Here is a 25,381-nt window from a genome sequence, read left to right as displayed (position 1 = left end):
CCCTCTCTCAATAATTTAAAAGCAAGTAGAGAGAAATTCCTAAGAAGACAGAAACCTTGAGAAAGTTTGGAAGATGGTGGCGCAGAAGGATCCTGAACTCGCCTCCTCCCACGGGACACAACAAACCTACAGCTATCTGCGGAACAATTTTCTCAGAGAGATCTGGAAACTTAATAAAAAGAACCTCCAAACCAGGGGGCAACACAGAGAAGGGTGGAAGAGGCAGAGATACAGCCCTGCTGAGGGAAAGATCTTCACGGTCAGGAACAATCTTCACGGTCAGGGGCAATCTCAAAGGTGCAGAGCTTTCCCCGAGCAGGAGGGGATGTGAGCCCCGCATCAGGCACCTCAGCCCTTAGACCCAGCACAAGAGAGACAAGGTCCCAAAACACCTTGTTTTGAAGACCAATGGGGAATACTCCCAGGAAAACTACAGAACTTCAGGGAAAAGAAACCCTGCTCTTAAAAGGCCCACGCACAGACCCACTCAACCTGAAAACCAGCAAAAAATAACATAGAAAAGTGCAGAGTCAATTGGTAAGAGACTCATTTACTAAGCTCAGAGAGTATCTGGAGAGGCAGGAGGCAGCTGGGCACAGCCCCAGGGATTGAGACATTCGCAGCAGCCATTCTTGTAACCTAGTTCAGACGTGCTGATACAAACAATGGCAGGTGCCATTGGAATCCTTCCTCTAGCCTGTTAGCACAGTGTTTGCCCACCCACTAGAGCACCCAACGCAATCAAGCCTAGCCAGGCAGCAGGCAGCCTGCCCCAGAGAACAGCACCACCCACCAGTGCGCCTACAGATGACTTTCACTGCTGTACCTCACAGACCACCACACAGGAGATCTGCCCTGCCCACCAATGCCTAAAACAATTGCAGGCTGCCACACCTGAGGCCTGCCTCAACCATCAGCATTCTTGACGCAGCTGTGTGCCACAAAGCCATGTAGCCAGTTTGTGCCAGAAGCCTGCCTTGCACAAGAATGAGCTGACAATAGCTGCATGCCATGCAGCTAGCCCCACCCATCAACGCATCCAAAGCAGTCAAGTGTAGCAGAAACACGCAACCGACCACACCAGGGCCCTGAAGCATCCCCAGGCCTAGCAACCAGTCACACTGGGGGCCTGATTTGCCCACCAGCAAAACCATAGTAGTTGTGCATTACCAGACCATACAAACAGCCACACTGGGGGCTTGTCCCACACAATAACATGCCCACAACAGCAGCATATGGTGGGGCCTCAAGACCAGCAGGCCCAGGGGCCAATACAGCCTACCTGTGTGCCCATAGCAATAGCAACCCCACCACAACAGAAGGCCACATGAAGTCCACACAGCATTTGGCATGGATGACAAAAGGGGAGCACACTGCTGGGCCCCATAAGGCATCATCTACATAAGGCTACTTTTCCAAGCTTGGGAGATGTAGCTGATCTACCTAATATGTAGAAATTTCTAAGCACAGAGAAGTAGGCAAAATGAGGATACAAACGAATATACTCCAAATGAAAGAACAGGACAAATCCTCAGAAAAACAGCTAAACAAAACGGAGATAAACAACCTACCAATAAAGAGTACAAACTAATGATCAAAAGGATACTCACTAAACTGGGGAGAAAAATAGATGAACACAGTGAGAGGAAAGCAGAACACTCAGAGAAGAAGAAAGAACACACTTTAATAAAGAATTAGGAAATATAAAACAGAACCAATCAGAGCTGAAGAATACAATAACAGAAATGAAAAATTCACTAGAGGGTATCATTGGCAGAGTAGATGACAGAAGAATGGATGTGACCTGAATGAAAGAGTAGAGGAAATAACCAAAGCTGAACCAAAAAAAATGAATTAAAAAGAATGAGGAAAGTTTAAGGGAACTCTGGGACAACATTAAGCAAACTAACATTCACATTATAGGAATCCCAGAGGGAGAAGAGAGACAGAAAGGGGCAAAGAACTTATTTGAAGAAATAGTAGCTGAAAATTTCCCTAACCTGGGAAGGAAACAGACATACAGGTACAGGAAGCACAGAGAGAATTAAACAAGATGAACCCAAAGAGGCCAACACCAAGAAACGTTATAATTAAAATGTCAAGAATTAAACATAAAGATAAAATCCTAAAAGCTGCAAGAGAAAGGCAAAAAGTTACATACAAAGGAAACCCTATAAGGCTATCAGCTGAATTTTTAGCAGAAACCTTACAGGCTAGAATGAAGTGGCACAATATACTCAAAGTGCTGAAGGGAAAAAACCTACCACCAAGAGTACTCTACCTGGTAAGTTTACCATTCAGAATGGAAGGAGAGATAGACTTCCAGACAAGGAAAACTAAAGGAGTTCATTACCACTAAACTGATCTTACAAAAAATGTTAAAGGGGCATGTTTAACTGGAAAAGAAAAAGCCACAAATAAGACTAAGAAAATTGTCAAAGAAAAAATATCACTGATAAAGGCAAACATACAGTAAAAGTAGTGGATCAACCCCCTATAAAGTTAGTATGAAGGTGAAAAGACAAAAGTACTAAATCATCTATATATATGGTAAGAGTTTAACGGACACACAAAAATAAAAGAGGTCAAATATGTTGTCAAAAACATAAAATGTGTGGGACTAAAGAAGTCAACAAATCACAAAGGAAGAGAGAAAGAGAAGAAAGGAATGGAGAACTACAAAAACATCCAGGAAAAAAAGTAACAAAATGGCAATAAGTATATAATTGTCAATAGTTACTTTAACTGTAAATAGACTGCTCCAGTCAAAAGATCTAGGGTAGCTGAATGGATTTAAATACAGAATTACATATATGTAGTTTATAAAAGACGAATTTCAGGCACTCACAAACTGAAAGAAAATGGGTAGAAAAAGATATTCCATGTAAACAGAAATGGAAAGAAAGCTGGATTAGCAACACTTACATCGGACAAAATAAACTTTAAAACAAAAACTGTAACAAGAGACAAAGAAGGGCACTACATAATGATAATGGAAACAATTCAACAAGAGAATATAACACTTGTAAATATCTATATACCCAACATAGGAGCACCTAAAGATATAAAGCAATTATTAACAGACATAAAAGGAGAAATTGACAGTAATACAATAATAGTAGGGGACTTTAACACTCCACTTACACCAATGGATAGATCATTCAAACAGAAGATCACTAAGAAAAGATTGGCCTTAAATGACACATTGGACAAGATGGACTTAGTAGATATATACAGAACATTCCATCCAAAAACTTCAGTATACCCATTCTTTTTGCGTGCACATGGGATATTCTCCAGGATAGATTACGTATTAGGCCACAAAACAAGTCTTAGTGAATTTAAGAATATTGAAATAATATCAAGCATCTTTTCTGACCACCACAGAACAAAACTAGAAATCAACAACGAAAAGAAAACTGGAAAAGTCACAAACACATGCAGATTAAAGAAAATGCTACTGAACAACAATTGGGTCAACAAAGAAATCAAAGAAGGAATCAAAAAATACCTGAAGACAAATGAAAATGAATATGACTTTCCAAAATCTATGAGACACAGCAAAAGCATTACTAAGAGGGAAGTTTATAGCAAGACAGTTCTACCTCAAGAAACAAGAAAAATCTCACATAAACTATCTAACACTACACCTAGAGGAACTAGAGAAAATAAGAACAAAAGAAGACCAAAATCAGTAGAAGGAAATAATACAAATCAGAGCAGATAAAAGTGAAATAGAATCTAAATAGAGAACAAAAAAATCAATGAAACTGAGAGCTAGTTCTTTGAAAAGATAAACAAAACTGACAAAGCTTTAGCTAGACTCACTAAGAAAAAGAGAGGAGTTTCAAGTAAATAAATCAAAAATGAAAGAGGAAAAATTACAACAGATACCACAGAAATGGAAAGTATTATAAGAGAATATTATGAAAAGCTAAATGTCAACAAATCTCATAATCTAAGGAAATGGATAAATTCTTAAAATTATATGACCTTCCAAAACTGAATCAAGAAGAAATAAAGAATCTGAATATCCTATTACTAGTAAGGAGGTCAAAATTGTAATCAAAAACCTTCCAAAAAACAAAAGGACCAGATGGCCTTTCTAGTGAATTCTACCAAACACTCAAAAATGACTTAATAGCTATCCTTCTCAAATTCTTCCAAAAAATTGAAAAGGAGGGGATGCTTGCTACCGCATTTTACAAGGCCAACATTACTCTGATACTGAAACCAGACAAGGACAACATAAAAGAAGAAAATTACAAGTCAAGATCACTGATGAACATGATGAAAAATCCTCAACAAAATATTAGCAAATCAAATACAATAATACATTAAAAGGATCATATACCATGATCAAGTGGGATTTATTTCAGGGATGGAAGGATGGTTCAACATCTCAAATCAATCAACATGATATAGCACATTGACAAAATGAAGAATAAAAATCACATGATCATCTCAATAGATGCACAGAAAGCATTCAGCATCCATTTAGAACACAAACTCTGAACAAAATAGATATAGAAGCAAAGTATCTCAACATAATAAAGGCAGATATCTGACAAACTCACAGCCAACATCATACTCAACAGTGAAAAACTGAAAGCTATCCCTCTAAGATCAGAAACAAGACAAGGATGCCCACTATGCCATTCTTGGTCAACAAAGTATTCAAAGTCCTAGCCAGAGCAATTAGACAAGAAAAAGAAATAAAAGTATCCAAATTGGAAAGGAAAAAGTAAAACTGTCACTATTTACAGATAACATATATATAGAAAACTCTAAAGGATGCACCAAAAAAGTATTAGAAATAATTTAAAAATACAGTAAAGTTGCAGGGTACAAAATCAATATACAAAAATCACTTGCATTTCTATATACTAACAATGAAATAGCAGAAGGAGAAATCAAAAATGCAATCCTACTTGCAATCACAACGAAATAATAAAATACAGAGGAATAAATTTAACCAAGGAAGTGAAAGAACTACGAACTGAAATCTATAAAATGTCATTGAAAGAAATTGAAGACACAAAGATATGGAAAGATACTTTGTGCTCAAGGATTGAAAGAATTAACACAACTAAAACATTCATACTTTCTAAAGAAATCTACAGATTCAGAGCAATCCCTATCAAAGTTCCAATGACATTTTTCATGGAAATAGAACAAAAAATCCTAAAATTTGTATGGAACAACAAAAGACCCCAAATAGCCAAACCAATCCTGAGAAAAAAGAACAAAGATGGAGTACCACCCTCCCTCATTTCAAAATATATTACAAAGCTGTAGTAAGCAAAACAGCGTGGTACTGGCAGGAAAACACACAGATCAATGGAACAGAATTGAGAGCCCAGGAATAAACTCAATCATCTACGGACAGACAATCTTCAACAAAGGAGCCAAGAGCATACAATGGACAAAGGAAAGTCTCTTCAATAAATGTGTTGAGAAAACTGGACAGCCACATGCAAAAGAATGAAAGCAGACCATTGTCAAAAATTAATGCAAAATGATTAAAGACTTGAATGTAAGACCTGAATCCATAAAACGCCTGAAAGAAAACATAGGTAGTACACTCTTTGACATCAGTCTTAGCAGTATATTTTTAAATATGTCTCCTCAGGCAAGGGAAGCAAAAGAAAAAATAAATAAACCAGACTATATCAAGCTAAAAAGATTCTGCACAGCACAGGAAACTATCAACAAAATGAAAAGACAACCTACAATTTGGAGAAGATATTTTCAAATCATATATCCAATAAGGGGTTAATATACAAAATATGTAAAGAAAGCATACAACTCAAAAACAACAATAAAAACACACAACTCGATTAAAAAATGGGCAGAGGATCTGAACTTTTTTCCCAAGAAGATATACAGTTAGCCAACAAGCACATGAAACATTTTCAACATCACTAATTATTAAGGAAATGCAAATCAAAACCACAATGAGATACCACCTCACACCTGTCAGAATGGTTATAATTAAGAAGACAAGAAATAACAAGTTTTGGAGAGGATGCAGAGAAAAGGCAAGCCTCAAAAACTTCTGATGGGAATGTAAACTGGTGCAGCCACTACAGAAAACAGTATGGAGATTCTTCACAAAATTAAGAGTAGAACCACCATATTATCCAGCTATTCCACTGCTGGATATTTATCCAAAGAACAAGAAAACACTAATTCAAAAAGATATATGTACCCCTTATGTTCATTACAGCATTATTCACAATAGCCAAGGCTTAGAAGCAACCAATGGATGAAGGGATAAAGAAGGTGTGAGATAGATATACACCATAAAACAGATCCCAGTAGATTTAAAAGGCTTCAGTCTTATAAAGTATTTCTTCATATAAAGTATTTTTACTGTGGAATTAATTTAGAAATCAATGATAAGAAGTTCTCTGGAAAAGTTCCAAATATATGAAAATTAAATAACACACTCTAAATAACCCATAGGTTGAAAAGAAACCAAAAATAAAATTAGAAATCACTTTGAGCTGAATGAAAATGAAAACATAGTGTATCAAAATTTGTTAGCTACAACAGAAACAGTACTCAGAGGAAAATCTATAACCTTAAATACGTATATTAGAAAAAAAGAAATCTTGCACACCAATGACCTCAGCTTCCATCATAAAAACTAGAATAAGAAGAGCGATGAAGCTCAAGGTGAACTTCAAATATGAAGAGAAGGGCAAGATACGAAAAGAAAGGAAAATATGAAATATTAAAGTGGCAATCAATGAAATAGTATCAGAAGAAAAACAGACAAAACGTATGAATCGGAAGATAGTTCTTGGGGCTGGCCTGGTGGCACAGCGGTTAAGTTTGTGTGCTCTCTGCTTCGGCGGCTTGGGGTTCGCCAGTTTGGATCCTGGGCGCAGACCTATGTACCGCTTGTCAAGCCATGCTGTGGCAGCATCACACATATAAAGTGGAGGAAGATTGGAACAGATGCTATCTCAGGGCTAATCTTACCCAGCAAAAACAGGAGGAGTGGTGGTGGATGTTAGCTCAGGGCTAATCTTCCTCAAGAAAACAAGATGATCCTTTGTAAAAGTCTATGAAACTGATGACCCATAGCCAGACACATCAGAAAGAAAGAAATAGATGTAAATTTTCAATATCAGGAATGAGACAGATGATATACCTACTGAGTCCACAGATATTTACATTATAAGTGGTTATCATGAACAACTTTATGCCAGTAATTTTGGCAACTTAGGTGAAATAAGCAAATTCCTTAAACACACCAACTATCAAATCTCATTTAAATAGAAATGTATGATCTAAATACCTTTATATAGATATAATGAAATTGAAGTTATAGTTACAAGCCTTCCTGCAAAGACATGTCCAGGCCCAGATGGCGTCACTGCCGATTTCTACCAAACAATTAAGGAAATAATAACTCTTCTGCACACACAGATCAAAAGGAGAATTTGATATCTATCTCACCCCACCAAACTTAACTTGAAATATGTTATAAATTCAAATATAAAATCTAAAACTACAAAATTTCTGGAAAAAAATCTTCATGACCCTGGTTTAAGCAAGGATGTCTTAGATACAACAGCTTAAGTATAATTGATAAAATTAAAAGTTTGATAAATTGGTGTTCATGAAAATCAAGAACTTCTGCTCTTCAAAAGACACTATCAAGAGAATGAAAAGACAGGCTACACACTGGGAGGATATTTTTGCTAAATAATATATCTGGTATCTGCAATATATAAAGAACTCCTAGAAATAAAAAATAAGAAAATAAACAACCCAATTAAAAAATTGACAAAATATTTGAACATATATTTCACCAAAAAAGATACATAGATGACAAATAAGCACATAAAAAAAGCTCAACATCATTATCATTAGAGAAATGTATATTAAAGCCACAATGAGACGCCACTCTACACCTATTTAGAATATCTAAAATTATAAAGACTCAACTAATCAATTTCTTACAAGGATGAGTAGCAACAGGAAATCTCAAAAACTGCTGGTGGGTATGTAAAATGGTACAACCACTTTGGAAAACCATTTGGTATTTTCTTAAAAAGCTAGACATGTACCAACTATATTAACCTGCCATTTCACTCACTTACCCAAGATACATGAAAGCATTTAACCATACAAAGATTCATACAGAAATGTTTATAGCAACTCTATTTATAATAGCTGAATTTAGAAACAACTCAAATGTTCACCATCAGGAGAAGCAATAAACAAAGTATGATATATCTAAACAATGGGGTACTACTCAGCAATAAAAAGGAATGAATTAGTGGTACACTCAACAACATGGATGAAGCTAAAATAATAAAATGAAACACTGGAAATACAGGGATTAAGCCAGTTCATGTAGAAAACCTTTCAAGAATTTTGTTGGTAGAGGGGTAAGTGAAGGTTAAGAGATTTTATTTTTAAGATGGTGGGGGGGTTGTTCTAGATGGATGCATAACACCAGGAAAGAATCTGCAATTGGGGAAAAAATGTTAATGCAGAAGAAAAAGGGTGGAATTTCCAAAGCAAGTGGAAAATTGACCTTAAAAAGACCAAGAATTCACCTATGGTGATGGGAGGTTAGACAGAGTATGTGGGTATTGTTGCTAGGAGATAGGTAGAAATGGTAGTTGGAGATTTTGAAAGGTCACTTTTGATTTTTAGTTTTCTCACAAAAATAGGAAAGATGATCATCATCTGAGAGTGAGGAATGAAAAGAGAAAGAAGAGAGGTGTTAGATTTTGAGAAGAGAGGAGGAAGTAGGTACTGGGAGAGTGGATGGACTAGATATAGTGATTGTCAGGTAGCATTAAGAGTCCATTTAGGGTTATTAGTTTAAAGTGAAACAGCCATATCCTGATACATAGGTGCAGACACAAAGAAGGAGTATTGAATTAAACCAGGATTATGGTCTAATCAATTGAGGGAAGCGAAATAAGAGAACAGCAAGAAAGCTGAGGAAAGTAAACATAATGATTGGCTAAAAAGTGTAAGCTGGTAAGTAGAGAAATGAGAAAGAGAGGGGAGTAAAAGAAAACAAAGACATGATAAGCTCAGTTGACGGGGCTGAGGATCAGGACTGTTAGATTTAAGACACGAGAGAGTGAGACACAAGAGAGAGTGACAAAAGTGGTTGTCAGAAGGATGCTTGAGTTGAGATTTTTGATGATGTTATAGATATTGATCCTGACAAGTCTAGGGTATGATCAAGGCAGTGAAAGGCTGGTGGGATGAACATGGAGTTCAAGGAATGGAGAGGCGAAGGTTTTGGGAGTGTCAGCCACGTGAACACTGAAATCGCCAAGATGTGGTTTTAGAGTGACCGTAAATCAGATGCAAAAGCTTTCAAGATACAAGATGCAGTTGGAGTGGAGGAGTAGGTTATGACTCAGTGGTAGGTACATTATTGCAACAGCAAAGGTAATGGATACTACTGTCTAGTACAGGAAATTTAAAGTTAACAGGTCCTCAAGAAGACACGGGGAGAGTGGTCTATCCTCTCATATCATATCATCTCAATCCATATCATGGAGGACACTCATCCCACTTTCAGGCTCAGTGGTATGAGAGGACTATGGGGGAAGCAGTATTCTCAAGGGAGATTCAAATTTCTGTTAGGACAGGAAGTAAAGGGAACATTCAGATGTACCTTGAAAATATAGGGAAATTTTTTCTAGTAATATACTGTGTGTTCCAGAGGACTCAGTAGAAGGCTTTCAGAAGTTGGGGATAGCTAAGAAATAAAGAGAGCACTAGAAGCATGCAATCTTCAGTAACATCGAGTGTTGAAGATGAGGATGCCATGGGAGTCTGGGGCTTCTCATGGTCACTTGGGTAATTAGGATGGAGACATGCTGATGTTATTTCTGGTGATCTCAAGACAGAGTGTGAAGGGAAGGCCACGATTTTTAGAAAATTTTGGGAATAGTGTAGACCAGGGGCCCTTTCTCCCTTCTTCTAACAGAAAAAGTAGTGTCTAGGGAAGGACTTAGAACCAGAAACTTTCCTTCACTCCTGTGGATGGAGGCTCAGAGTTCTGGAGAGGGGCCTTCTTACTCTTAGTCCACAGAACTCCCTCTGGACTTCTACAGGTGGAAGTGATTTCCCCCCTCCATGACTTCATTCCCACTGCCTGAATACACAATGGACTGTCTAAATGGTTCTTTCTTATCTGCAGTGACCAAGTGGTAGAACCAGGATTTCTTTTAGCACCGCTCAACTTCTATGACATAATTAAAAGGTTTCCTAGAGTTTGTATTATTTCTCTTTTCATTCTGTAACTTTCTTCATGCTGATGCAATAATTCTATTTTTACTCACACAACGCCTAAAAAGGTAACCATCCAAATTCAACGACTATTCAAAATAAAAATTCTAAGTTTACTGACATCGTTACAAGACACTACTGTCAAGTAGAATGAAAGACCAAATAAATGCATCCTTTTATAACCACCTAACTTCTTCAACTCTGCTGAAGGGAGTGTATTTGTGTGGAAATCAATGAACGATAAGTGAATTTTAAAAATATAATAACTTAAACATGAGAATGAGTATCTACATACATTTATTTAATTCAATGACAATATTACCACCAACACATTTGTGCAGCACACTGAAATTTACATTGCAATTCCATGTTTGATACTCCCACCCTGCTGTGCTTATGTTATTTTTACTGCTTTGCAGATAAGAAAAGTGAGTTCAAAGAGGTTAAGGGCATGCAGGTGCACTGCACTGAGACTCAAGCTCTCTGTTTACTGTGACTTCCTTGTCAAAATAGTCAATACATTTACAGAGGCCCCTGAATTAAAGTCGGAATCTTCTGATTTCTAGTCACGAGTCCTTACCTAGAACATCTGTGTATGCAAAGGACAGTTTGGAACATTTGGTTTCCCTAAATGAGGCATTTTTAATCCAATATATAATGTTTAAATTGCTGGTTTTGTTTTGTGTTAAGTGGGACAGCTCTATAATACTATCACATGCCATCTTTCATTCTCTCTTTTTCTCTCTCTCTCTCCTCAACTAATGTCTTCTCTGTTATGTTTCTTTCTGCCTACTATAATCTGCTATGGTGATTTTAAATTGTAAGCCATGGATGTGAACAGTAATACACAGAGGAACTCTGTTTCTTAATGCTTGTAGAAATTCATTTAACAATCTCTGGAGGGACTGATTTGGTTCACCTCACTGAAATCGTAGTGTTAGTCACACATGTCTCAGAGGGTGAATATAATTTAGAAAATATTGACATGGAATTTGCATATAGACAGTTTTGGATACTAAATATATTTAATTACACTCCATGAACATATCTCCATTTCACATTACTTCTGGCAAGAAGACAATTATTCTTGCACTTATTGAACACAAAAATACCAGTTATTCCCTCTCTTTTTCCTTATTTTGCAGTACTGTAAATGGTGTAGAAATAGATTTAAATATACTTATCAATGTGTTAGATAAAAAGTAAAATAACATTTACAATAAAATTTCCTGGATGTGTCTTGATGTAAATGCTTCTAATATATGCTGACTGTGAACTCGAAGAACACTGATGCCCCTGTTACACGTTAAGGTGAGTACATGAAGAGGTTCATGGTAATAACCTGCACAGAAAAGAAATACATTACACAAGAGTGCCACACCATGGCTTTCTTTCTCCATAAAACTGCACAACTAACTCATTTGCACTTAAGTAATGAATAAATTATTCATGAATAGGGACTTTAAACTCACTCCAACCTGAATATTTGGGAAATAAATTAATATGTAAACTACAGCTATGTCAGGGAGGTGATTAGATTAGTTATAGAGGAAATTGACTTCCAAAAGGTGAGAAATATATGCAAAGTATACTACCTCTTGATATTGTTAATTGTATTTCAAATCCAATGGGGGTTCATAGTCCCCTTAGGATATTTTTTGGGTAGGGAAAATGTATCGGATTTATGCTTCCTCAAACCTGCCAGGAGAGCCTCGCGGAATCTTTGCCAGCCTATCCATTTAGACACTTTATTCGTATAGAAAAAAGTTAATCTTCCTTTTTATCTGAGAATACTATCCTTTTTTCCAAAGCTCTTCTGATTTCTTTTCCCACTGCTTAACTAGGCTACCTTAAAATAAATCTAATACAATGAGTTGTCATTCCTCCTGGGACAATGAGTTTACAATACGTATGGGACCATCCCCAAGAAGGGATATGATGTTGGCTATTAGCAACAAGCCAAAGATAACAATAAAATCATTAATTCTGTCAATATAAATGCTAATAGAAAAGGAAAATTGGATCCACGCCTGGTATAACATTTTCTCTGATAGGAAATTAGAGCAGAGAAATTGAATCTGACAAATCTTAGCATTTATAGACCAACATCAAAATTGTAGTCTAGAGTACACAGTAAATGGCAGAATGCTTCTTAATTAAACTGTGCTTTCATTAGAGCAGGATGAATGGCTTCTGCCTGGCCGGCAAGGTGATCCACAGTCTCCCGGAGAGATCCTTATAAAATATAGTACAAAATACAGGCCATGATGTTAGCAAAAATCAAATTGACAAGCTGCACAACTTATCTTTGGTATTACAACACTGCTAATGGAGCTGTGGTCTGAGAGACAACAGAGGGGAGCTCATTAGCAGGGCCCTGAGAGATGTTTGCATGGGGAGACAGTCCTCACAGAGCTCAACACTCCACAGCATCACACTAGACAGGGATCCAACTGGGTAATCCTAATAAATGTAAGTACATTGGAGAGTAAGACTTTAAGGGCCAAGATCAGGCAATTGATGAAAAATCTATATTTAAAATTCTCACTTTTGAGAAAGAACTTGAAAGTATACCCAAAGTCAGCCTTGGAAATCTTCCCGTTAAACTTTACCTATATATATGGGGGGGGGGGGGGAAGCCTGTAATAGATATAGAGATATATTTTAGCTTTTTCTACAGTTTATTTTCAGTAAGTTTCAACTTTATTTTGGTAACACTAATGGAAGTGATTTCTATTGTTTTATAAGAAGAAAAATAGATGATTTGTGTGTTTGAAAACTACAACAGAAGAATGAGTGTGACCAGGTTTGTGTTGGTTACTTTCAGTTCAGTTATTTTAGTTTGCTTGCTTATTTGAGTGCAGGAGCATATTTGAACTAATTAGGGACAATCTTTTCTATTTTCACTTGGCATTATCTATTTCAGCTCCCTCCTACCTTCACTCTGCACATTCTATGTAAGCACAGAGTATATGAATAAGAATCTGGGTAAATGGCCAACAAAAAGCCTCATCACCTTTGAGCAACCACCATTTGCAATGACTGTGTAATGACATTCTAATAATGTTTTATTTCACAAATATTTAACGTGTAGTGCTCTCTACTTTCCTGTAGAGATTTTCCTGTGGTTATTTCCTAGAGAAGTTTTATTCAGTCAATTCTCATTTTATTCAAACTACAGTTTTAACTAAGTGGTTAAACCAAGCTATGGGTTTTCTCTATTTGAAATTGAATATAGAGGCCCATTTTTCTACCATAAATTTTTGTTATAGATATTTAATTTTAAAGACTCTAATGCTAGCATGTGCGCTGTAAAGGAGAAACATGTTCGTAACCTTTACTTTAAGCAAGGTATTTCTTTAATTTCTGTATATTTCTCACAAAGAAAATTAATATGCTTTTTTAACAAATAATATGATTTGTACTATATGATTATTAAAGGAAATTAGCTATAATAGTAAAATATGCTTCCTTAAAATTGTTATTAAATCATATTGTTTATATTAATCCATGCCCATTTCAAACATATGATTTTCCCCAGTCTTTTAATATTTAAGACAAATGCTAACATGCATCCACATTAACAAACAAAACGAATATTATGAATACACAGCTATATGTAAAAGATAATGCAGAAATTGAATAGCCTTGTTTCAGAGCATTGCATGTATATGTTTATAATATATGAGTATTCAGCTCTCGTGTATGTTGTGTCTATGTGAATTTGAACTTACTTAAATCTGCACTTGAGAATTTTACAGACAGGTAGTTAGAAATTTAAGACCCCAGAGTAGAATTAGTATGCATGAAGTTACACAAAGTCTGGGTTGAAAACAGGAAAATGAAGCAAGAGAATTTACATAACCTCTCTCTAGTTGGTTAATGAAATTGTACTTATCTTAGAATTGATGTAGCTTATTAGGGTCAGGATCCAGGAGAATTAGGAGCTTGGGAGAGTGAGTTGCTTTCCCCATCCTATTCCTCTCCCACATCCTGCACCTAGGGAGGGCAGCCACGTGACTCTAGACCTGGACCAGGCCCAGTGGGTCCCTTGGGCACACGACCTTGAAGTGCTCTGAGAATGAGTTTGTCTTTTTTGCATTACCTGAGAGGATGGTCCACCTGTGATGAGAAGTTTTCAGAGGTTGGTCTCAATACATCTGCTCTCACATAGATCTTCAAAAATAAATTTCAATTGATTAATTTCTCCTGTGAATGGATTGTTTTATTATAGTTCATTTAGTAGATTCCATTGAGTTTTAAAAAATTTTTTCTAACATATTGTAAACTCCTTAGTTTAAAAAGTCCTCTCATGACCAGAGAAATTAGTAGAAGCTATAACAAAACAGTGAGGAATACTACTAATACATAACACACACACACACACACACACACAGCCTTTCCTCCAGCTTCTTCCAGAAAATTACATGTGGGATACCTCTGTCATAGTCCACATTTAAGCACAAGGCTAAAAATGAAACAATGCAGTAACTTGGTTTTTTTGTTTGTTTTTTGGGGGGTTTTTAAATTGTATTTATTTATTTAATTATTTATTTTTTAGTGCGGTAACATTGGATTATAACATTATATAGCTTTCAGATGTACATCGTAATATATTTTGAATTCTGTGTAGATTACATCACCACCCCAAAACTAATTATAGTCCATTCCCTCACATGGGAGCCTAATCACCCCTATGGCCCTTCCCCCTGCCCCCTTCCCATATGGTAACCACCAAGCCAATCTCTGTTGCTAGGTGTTTGTTTGTTGTTGTTTTTATCTTCTATTTATGAGTGAGATAATACAGTATTTGACTTTCTCCCTCTGACTTATTTCCTTAACATAATACCCTCAAGGTCCATCCATGTTGTCACAAATGGCTGGATTTCATCATTTCTTATGGCTGAGTAGTATTCCATTGTGTATATATACCACATCTTCTTTATCCATTCCTCCCTTGAGGGGCACCCAGGTTACTTCCAAGTCTTGGTTATTGTGAATAATGCTTCAATGAACATAGGGGTACATGTATCTTTATGCATTTCTGTTTGCAAGTTCTTTGGATAAATACCCAGCAGTGGGATAGCTGGATCATATGGTAGATCTATTCTTAATTTTCTGAGGAATCTCCATACTGCTTTCCATAGTGGCTGAACCAGTTTGCACTCCCACCAGCAGTGTACGAGGGTTCCCTTCTCTCCACATCCTCTCCAACACTTCTTGTTTCCTATCTTGTTAATTATAGCCATTCTGACCAGAGTGAGCTGATGTCTCATTGTAGTTTTGATTTGCATTTGCCTGGTAGCTACTGATGTTGAGCGTGTTTTCATATGCCTGTTGGCCATCCATATATCTTCTTTGGAGAAATCTCTGTTCATACCTTTTGCCTATTTTCTAATTGGGTTGTTGGTTTTTTTGTTGTTGTTGAGATGCATGAGTTCTTTGTATATTTTGGAAATTAACCCCTTATCTGATATATCGTTTGCAAATATTTTCTCCCAATTGTAGGGCTGTCTTTTCGTTTTGTTGATGGTTTCCTTTGCTGTGCATAAGCTTTTTAGTTTGATGTAGTCCCATTTGTTCATTTTTTCTTTTGTTTCCCTTGCTGGGTCAGACATGGTACTTGAAAATATGCTGCTAAGAACTGATGTCAACGAGCATACTGCCTAAGTTTTCTTCTAGAATTTTCATGGTTTCAGGTCTTACATTCAAGTATTTAAACAATTTTAAGTTGATTTTAGTGCATGGTGAAAGGTAATGGTCTACTTTCATTCTTTTGCATATGGCTGTCCAGTTTTCCCAACACCATTTATTGAAGAGACTCTCCTTTCTCCATTGTATGCTCTTGGCTCCCTTGTAGGATATTAGCTGTCCATAAATGTGTGGGTTTATTTCTGGGCTCTTCATTCTGTTTCATTGATCTGTGTGTCTGTTTTTGTGCCAGTACCACGCTATTTTGGTTACTATAGCTTTGTGGTATATTTTGAAGTCAGGGAGTGTGATACCTCCAGATTTGTTCTTTTTTTCTCAGGAATCCTTTGCCAATTCAGGGTCTTTGGTGTTCCATGTAAATTTTAGGATTCTTTGTTCTATTTCTGTGAAAAATGTTGTTGGAACTTTGACAGGGATTGCATTGAATCTATAGACTGCTTTAGGAAGTGTGAACATTTTAATGATGTTGATTCTTCCAATCCAAGAGCACGGAATATCTTTCCATTTCTTTGTCTCTTTGATTTCTTTCAACAATGTTTTATAGTTTTGATGTACAGATCTTTCACCTCTTTGGTTCAGTTTATTCCTAGGTATTTTATTCTTTTTGTTGCAGTTGTAAATGGGCTTCTACTCAATTTCTCTTTCTGCTACTTCGTTGTTAGTGTATAGAAACGCAACTGATTTTTCTATGTTGATTTTTTATCTTGTGACTTGACTGTATTCATTTCTTATTTCTAAAAGTTTTTAGTGCATTTTTTAGGGTTGTCTATATATAAAATCATGTTGTCTGCAAAGAGTGCCAGTTTCACTTCTTCTTTTCCAATATGGATCCCTTTTATTTCTTTTTCTTGCCTGATTGCTCTGGCTAGGACTTCCAATACTATGTTAAATAAGAGTGGAGACAGTGGGCTTCCTTGTCTGATTCCTGTTCTTAGAGGGATAGCTTTCAGTTTTTCTCCATTGAGAATGATATTTGCTGTGGGTTTGTCATATATGGCCTTTATCATGTTGAGGTATTTTCCTTCCATACCTATTTTATATTGAGTTTTTATCATAAATGGATGCTTTATCTTGTCAAATGCTTTCTCTGCATCTATTGAGATGATCATGTGATTTTTATTCTTCATTTTGTTAATGTGGTGTATCACGTTGATATATTTGTAGATGTTGAACCATGCCTGCATCCCTGGAATGAAACCCACTTGATCATGACGCATGATCTTTTTAATGTATTGTTGTTGTATTCTATTTGCTAGTATTTTGTTGAGGATTTTTGCCTCAATGTTCATCAGTGATATTGGCCTGTAATTTTCTTTTTTTGTGTTGTCCTTGTCTGGTTTTGGTATCAAGGTCATGTTGGCTTCGTAGAACGAGTTAGGAAGCCTCCCCTCCTCTTCAATTTCTTGGAAGAGTTTGAGAAGGATAGGTATTAAGTCTTCTTTGAATGTTTGGTAGAATTCACCAGGGAAGCCATCTGGTCCAGGACTTTTATTTTGCGGGATGTTTTTGATTACTGTTTCGATCTCCTTACTGGTGATTGGTCTATTCAAATTCTCTACTTCTTCTTGGTCCAGTTTTGGAAGGTTGTATGCTTCTAAGAATTTATGCATTTCTTCTAGATTATCCAATTTGTTGACATATAGGTTTTCATAGTATTCTCTTATTATCTTTTGTATTTCTGAGGTGTCCATTGTAATGTCTCCCCTTTCATTTCTGATTTTATTTATTTGAGCCTTCTCTCTTTTTCTCTTGGTAAGTCTAGCTTAGGGTTTGTCAATATTGTTTATCTTTTCAAAGAATCAGCTTTTGGTTTCATTAATTTTTTCTATTGTTTCTTTAGTCTCTATTTTATTTATTTCTGCTCTGATTTTTATTATTTCCTTCCTTCTGCTGATTTGGGGCTTTGTTTGTTCTTCTTTTTCCAGTACCCTTAGACACGCTGTTAGATTGTCTATTTGGGATTTTTCTTCTTTATTGAGGTAGCCCTGAATTGCTATAAACTTCCCTCTTAGAACTGCTTTAGCTGTATCCCACAGATTTTGGCACATTGTATTTTCATTTTCATTTGTCTCTAGGAATTTTTTGATTTCTCCTTTGATTTCTCCTTTGATTTCTTCATTGACCCAGTCATTTTTCAGTAGAATTTTGTTCAATCTCCACATTTTTGTGGCTTTTCTGGTTTTCTTCCTGTAGATGAATTCTCGTTTCATACCTTTGTGGTCAGAAAAGATGCATGGTATTATTTCTATCTCCTTAAATTTATTGAGACTTGTTTTGTGGCCTAATATGTGATCAGTCCTGGAGAATGTCCCATGTGCATTTGAAAAGAATGAATATTCTGTGGTTTTTGGATGGAATGTTTTATATATATCCACCAAGTCCATCTGGTCAAATGTGTTCTTTAAGAGCAGTGTTTCCTTATCGATCTCCTGTTTGGATGATCTATCCATTGATGTAAGTGGAGTGTTAGAGTCCCCTACTATTATTGTGTTACTGTCTATTCCTCCTTTTATGTCTGTTAATAATTGCTTTATATATTTAGATGCTCCTATGCTGGTTGCAAAGATACTTACAAGTGTTATATTCTTTTATTAGATTGTTCCCTTTATCACTATGTAGTGCCATTCTTTACTCTTGTTACAGTTTTTGTTTCAAAGTCTGCTTTGTCTGATATAAGTACTACTACCTCTGATGTCTTTTCTTTGCCATTTGCATGGAATATCTTTTTCCTTCATTTCACTTTCAGTATGTGAGTTTCTTTAGGTTCAAACTGTGTCTCTTGTATGCAGCATATACATGGGTCTTGTTTTTTTATCCAATTGGCCACCCTATGCCTTTTGATTGGAGCAGTTAGTCCATTGACATTTAAAATAGCTATTGATAAATATGTACTTATTGCTATTTTGTTACTTTTTTTCTGGGTGTTGTAGTAGTTCTTCTCTGTTTCTTTTTCTCTTGCTCTCTTCCCTTGTGGTTTGATGTCTTTCTTTAGTAATATGTTTGATTTCTTTTGTCAAACTTATTTGTTTACTTATAATAGATTTCTGATTTGTGATTACCATGAGGATCCTATATAATATTCTATGTATATAACAGTCTACATAGACTTGATAGACTCTTTACCTTGACCTTTTTTTAAAATCTCTACTTTTTGACTCCCCTCCTTCCACACTTTATGCTTTTGAAATCATATCTAATCTCTTGTTTTCTGTGTGTCTACCCATTACCCTCTTATCATTGAAATAGGTAATTTTAGCACTTTTGTCTTTTCACCTTCATCTTATCTTCACAGGTGGTTGATCTGCTACCTTTACTATATTTTTGCCTTTAGCAGTGATTTTAATGCCTGGGTTTTTTTTAGAGGGGCGTTGATAATCTTTTTAGCCCTATTTGTGGTCATTGGTTTCCCACTAATTAAGTCCCCTCAGCATTTCATGTGGAACTGGTTTCTTGGTGATAAACTCCTTTAATTTTTGCTTGTCTGGGAAGGTATTTATCTCTACTTTCATTCTGAATGACAACCTTGATGGATAGAGTATTCTTGGCTGTAGGTTATTTCCTTTTAGCACTTTACATATGTCATGCCACTCTCTTCTCACCTGTAGGGTTTCAACTGAGAAATCCACTGATAGCGTTATGGGCTTTCCTTTGTATGTCACCTGTTGCCTTTCTCTTGCTGCTTTTAGGATTCTCTCTTTATATTTAATTTTGGACATTTTAATTATAACGTGTCTTGGTGTGGGCCTCTTTGGGCTTATCTTGTTTGGAGCTCTCTGTGCCTCCTGAACTTGGATGTCTATTTCCTTCCTTAGGTTAGGGAAATTTTCATCTATTTGGTCTTCAAATAAATTTTCTGCCCTTTTGTCTCTGTCTTCTCCTTCTGGGACACCTATAATATGAATGTTAGTGTGCTTGATATTGTCCCAGAGTTCCCCTAGACTGTTCTCATTCTGTCTAATCCTTTTTTCTTTTTTCTTTTCAGCTTGGGTGATTTCCTTTAGTCTTTCGTCTAGCTTGTTGATCCATTCTTCTCTATCCTCTACTCTGCTATTGAGTCCCTCTAGTGAATTTTTCATTTCCAGTATTGTATTCTTCATTTCTGACTGATTCTTTTTTATATTTTCCAATTTTTTGCTGATGAGCTCACTGTGTTCATCCAGTCTTCTCCCACTATCTGTGAGCATCCTTATGAGTTTTTGTTTGAACTCTTTGTCAGGTAGGTCACCTATTTCTGTTTCATTTAGTCCTTTTTCTGGGGTTTTGTCCTCTTACCTTGCTTGAAATTATGCCTCTTTATGTCTCCTCATTATGCCTCTTTCTCTGTGCTTATATCTATATATTAGGTGAGTTGGCTACGTCTCCTGATCTTGGAGAAGTGGCCTTATGTATGAGATGCCTTTAGAGGCCCAGAAGTGTGCTTCCCTCTTGTCACCAGTCCAAAAGATCCAGGAGTGACCCCTTTGTGGGCTACTTGTGTCCTTCTGCTGTGGCAGGGTTGCTCTTAATGCAGGTACCCAGGGAGTCTAATCTGTCCTTCCCTGGCCAGCTGTTTGTAAATCTGGTATGGGGAGCCTCAGCACCATTGACTACAAGGTCTAACACCACACTCCTATTGCAGTTTTCCTCTTAATTGGGTTGGTACCCAATGTAGCTGGTCACCAGGCTTAGGGGCTTACAACTGCTATGGGCCTACAAGACTGTTGTCAGTTCTCTTAGGAGTGCAGCTGAGTGGGGCTAGCCCTTGGCACAGGAGCACTCAATTGTTTCAGGCTTTGGGAGGTGGGGCTGATCTTTTTTATGGCTATTTGTGAAGCACAGGTCTTATGCCACTGGTAAGCCTCACCCCCTACAAGACCACACACACTGTCAACACAGTCCTGGTCCATGCACACTTCTCAACCCCCTGGAGCATACCCCGATGCTGCACTGCAGAGGCGCCCACCTCTCTACCAATGCTCCCCACAGTTCACCTGTTCCTCACACAGGCCCTACCCCACAGAGGCAGATACCCTTTCATGCCTGTAGAGGATCAAGACACCAAGTCAATGCAGGCCAACAAGTAGCCTGAGGGCTTGTTGTTGGGTGGGGCAGTTCCCTAGGGCAGGCTGCCTGCCTTGGCTGAACTGGTTTAAATCTGGACTCCAGTGGGTGTGGCAGACCCCTAGGCTAAGAGGTCAGGGGAAGAATTTCAATGGTATCTGCCAGGGTCTGTGTCAGCCTGCCTGGAGTAGGTCACAACAATGGCTGCCACCAATGTCTCAGTCTCCAGAGAGGTATCTCCTATCACCAAGTTGCACCCAGAACCCACCAGGTGAGTCTCTTTTCACCAAAGCACTGTCAGCCTTCTCTCTGGTGATCTTAGGTTGCTGAGATGGGTGAGTTTGTGCATGGGCCCTTTAAGACCCGGGTCTTTTCGGCTTTCAGAGGATAGCTTTTCTGAGGGTATCCCTGCTGCGGTTAATAGCCAGGGAAGCCAGATAGTAAGACCCTCATCTCAGTTGTGCTGAGTCTGCAGGATGCTCATAGCAGTACTGGCCCCTGCTCCGGTTCTCACTCCTCCAGAGAGGGCTGTGTACCTTAGGGTGGCTCTTACCTGGCCAGCTGAAAAAGTCCATTGCTCCTGATTGTGGCTTCTTTTTCTCTCCAGAAGGAATTTCTGCCTCTTCCACCTTAGTCAGGACTGTCCCTTGTTGTGGGGGTTCTTTTTATCCAGTTTTCAGTTTTCTATCCAGGGTAATTTTTCCAAAAATAGTTGTAACCTGGTTGTGTTCGTGGGAGGAGATGAGTTCAGAGTCTGCTTACGCTGCCATCTTGACAAGATCTCTAGTAACTTGTTTTTAAAATAAAGCAAAACAGAACTTGAATTTTTAGTCTTCGCAAATAAAATATTTGATTTTGCCAGTGTACTTAAACCCCCACTTTTAATTATCTCATGCGATTGAGGGAAGGGAAACAATGAACTTAAGTAATGAGGTTGCTGAATAGATTACTGCATTGTAAAGCATTTTAAAAACATGACACGCCTTATGAATGCAAATGAACAATCAAAATGTCAATAATTAATAATATGTAAACAGATTTATACTTTCTTTCAGTAAATGAAATTAAATTGCCATTCAGTATATTCCATAAGCAAAAGAAAGTTTAAATAATATTTACTTTTGTCTAAAATTTTAGTAATGACCACACTAAAACATAAATGGTTATCATTAGCTGCTACCTAAGAAACCTCAAAATATTTCCCAGGAAAACTTCTGGTTAATCAGGTGGTCACTACCTGTGTTTGTTTGTTTGTTTGTGCACAGGAAAAATGCTTCATTCATACCATCGGAACAGCAAAATCCAACATAAATAAAACAGAAGCAGCAGTAGGACACAGAGAGAGCCTCAGACCTCCATGAGGGCACCTGAAAGGAGAGGGAAGGGAGGAGGTTGAGAGGAGGAGTACAATATAATCTTTTTTAATGAGATCTTGACCCAGGTTTTTATTTTATTTTTTTAAAGATTGGCACCTGAGCTAACATCTGTTGCCAACCTTTTTTTTTCTTCTTCTCCCTGAAGCCCCGAGCGCATAGTTGTATATTCTAGTTGTAGGTCCTCCTGGCTGTGCTATGTGGGACGCCACCTCAGCATGGCCTGATGAGCAGTGCTAGGTCCACATCCAGGATCCAAACCAGCAAACCCCTGGGCCCCCAAAGCCGAGCCCGTGAACTTAGCCACTCTGCCACAAGGCCAGCCCCTTGACCCAGTTTTGAGATCCTGCCTAGAAGCTGATCAGTGGTCCTTCTTGAGCAACTGACTAAGTCTATACCCCTTATTGGACTCTCACACACTGGGCTATACACACTATGTACATTCCCTAATCAACCCAAGGCCAGGAATCAAGCAATAGGGCACAGCCCCCCAACCCCAGAGTCCACAAAGTTATTCAAATTAGTCATTCCACAGGGATCCTGGGAAACCTACCTAACCACACCTTCTTGCCATACATAAGCTACCCTTTACAGCGCCAACTTGCTGTTATCCTGTCCTCAGGGGGAAACTCCCTGTATGGCCCTGCCCACCAGCCACCTCTATTTCAGAATTGTCAGTAACAGAGACTTCTGGCTTTGATCTATCAGAGCGTCAGCGTGTTGTGTCCCACCATTAAAAGACTTTCTAAATCTTATAAAACAATGAGTCTTTGTAGTTGCCCATTGGAGGAGTCCCGCCCTCTGAACGCTGCAGGAAGGAGCCTGCACCTCGCTCGTTGTCTTGCAGGGGCCTGGGGTACCATGACCTCAGAACAAAAGCAATGGTGAGGACAGGGAGGTGGCAGCCACTGGGTCTTCAGTCTATCATGCTCCCTGCAGCAAGTTCTCTTGAAGGAGATAAAGTTGCACATCTCACAAAGGATGACCCAAACCCTATGCCAAGGATGGAAATTAGGATAGTCTGCATGAGATTCCTGTGTGCCTGTTATTGGTGCAGGAGTAAACTGGTGATTTCAGTTGACCATCAGACTGAAAGGAGAGAGTGATAGTCCATGTCTGAGATAGACATTCTCCCACTTTCCTTCCAGCCATCAACAAAAAATTATGCATATTCCCGATTGCCACTGGCAGACAACTCTCAGTCATGAATATCAGCATGAGGTCCATGCTGTTTGGTGGCAGAATGACCACCAACCCGTGCCACACCAGGGGCCTGCCCGCCTCTTTAAATAATATGCAGTCAGAGTCGGGGTCTCTTTTGGCTCTTTACATCAGGAAGCAGCCTACAGAAGTTAGTTCTTCATGCTTTGCTAACGCATGTGTGTGCTTTCACCTATTTAAGGTAATAGCATCTGAACATTCAAAGCAATCTATTCAATGAAGGCTCAACAAAACTTATGCACTATGGCATTTTTCTCCTTCAACAAATGCACTTCAACCAGCTCTGTTCGTCCCTGCATAACAGCAATGAAATACATTCACAACAGTGTTTGCAAAGAAATCTCATCTAGCAAGCTCTTCTAATCACTCCTGCAAACATTGGCATATTTTGACACTGTAGTTTTAATAAATTCAAGAATCTGCTGCAGTTGATTATCTGCTTTACATCTGAAAAGTATATCGATCACTTGAATTAATGATGCAAGTTTCTTAATTGGACAGTCAGGATCAGGAAGCTGGATATATGTTTAAGAAGAAGAGCTTCTCTTTTATTGACTTCCTCTTAGGCACTAATGAGATTATCATTTAGGGTAATTTTGCTTCTTCTACTGATTGAAATATTATGTTTGTACAATATTGACTTTCCTTGGTAATAAAATGCAATTGGATTATTAAAACTCATCTTAATGATGTGATTTGCTGTGTAATTTATTGCAGACATTCTTGTTTATTTTAAGGAACTATATTTTTTCTAGTTACTGAAATTTCTTTTTTATACATAGGGTCTAAACTACTTTGGCTTTGTGTGTAAAGTCCAGACGTTTAAACTTAAAGTATACAAGAGATTGAATTCAAAGCTTTAAGCCTTCTCTAAGAAGGCAATTCCTAAAATTTCCTGAAAACCCTGACTGGTTGACTCTTAGGTCTTGATGACTAGGTAAAAAAGAGAGAGATTTTGAGGAAATTAGAAACCGTAGTATTGAGGACAGTGCTTTTTACAGAATTTCTACTTCTTTTTCTTTTTTCTCTTCCTTTTCAACATTTTTAAGATCTATAGCACTCTTGATTGCACATGCATTTTCAAAAGCATCAACATGTCTCATTCATTTGATATTCCAATTTTGAGGCAGGTGTTATTTCCCAAATCTTATACATAAAAGTATTAAATCTCTGTTAATTTGATATTTGCTTTAAACCAAATAGTTAGTTATGGCAGACCTGGAATTAGAATCCAAGCTCTTTTTCTCCCTAGATCACTTCATGGTCTAATCCAAGCTCTTTTCTTCACACCACAAATTGATTAGAAATTTATTAATGTGCTGGCCTGTATAGGCATAACATATGTAATATATTTATATGATACATGTAGAAATAAACAGTGTTTTTACTACTCTTGGTTGTGTTTTTCCAACCCATTTTATTCTATGTGCATTTGCCTAGGATTCTCATACCCAGCATTCACTTTCAGACGTGATTTGAAACAAGTAGATAGAAATATGGTTTTCATATCACTTCTTTTAAGACGAGCTACCATTATGGAGCCCTAAATAAAAAGCCTTCTCCAAGTGACAAATTTTTCCATTTGTTTTCCTTCTATGTTTTTTTCTATTACAATCATACCTGCAATATCTGGTAGAGAAGGAGAAATGAGGATGTAGCATAAATTCTGGCATCCTAGGGTCCATCACATGTTCCCAAAGCATAGGACAGACAGGAAGTTAGTTCATTCTTTATTTTCCATGTGCTTCCTGAAA

At 37.5% G+C, this 25,381-nt stretch overlaps 1 long non-coding RNA gene across 1 annotated transcript in view; it reads right to left on the bottom strand.

The window, feature by feature from the left end:
- Positions 1-10,562: 10,562 nt before the first annotated feature.
- LOC139040951 (uncharacterized) overlaps positions 10,563-25,381 on the bottom strand; it is a 38,740-nt gene continuing 23,921 nt past the window's right edge. The window contains exons 2-5 of the long non-coding RNA XR_011495277.1: positions 22,319-22,400; positions 21,587-21,823; positions 14,387-14,457; positions 10,563-11,623 (exon numbers count right to left, since the gene is read on the bottom strand). This is a non-coding gene — a long non-coding RNA (uncharacterized lncRNA). The remainder of the gene's footprint in view (positions 11,624-14,386; positions 14,458-21,586; positions 21,824-22,318; positions 22,401-25,381) is intronic.

The sequence above is a fragment of the Equus asinus genome, chromosome 18 (genome assembly GCF_041296235.1).
Source record: "Equus asinus isolate D_3611 breed Donkey chromosome 18, EquAss-T2T_v2, whole genome shotgun sequence".
NCBI lineage: Eukaryota > Metazoa > Chordata > Mammalia > Perissodactyla > Equidae > Equus > Equus asinus.
This window is presented reverse-complemented; position numbering and strand designations above follow the sequence as displayed.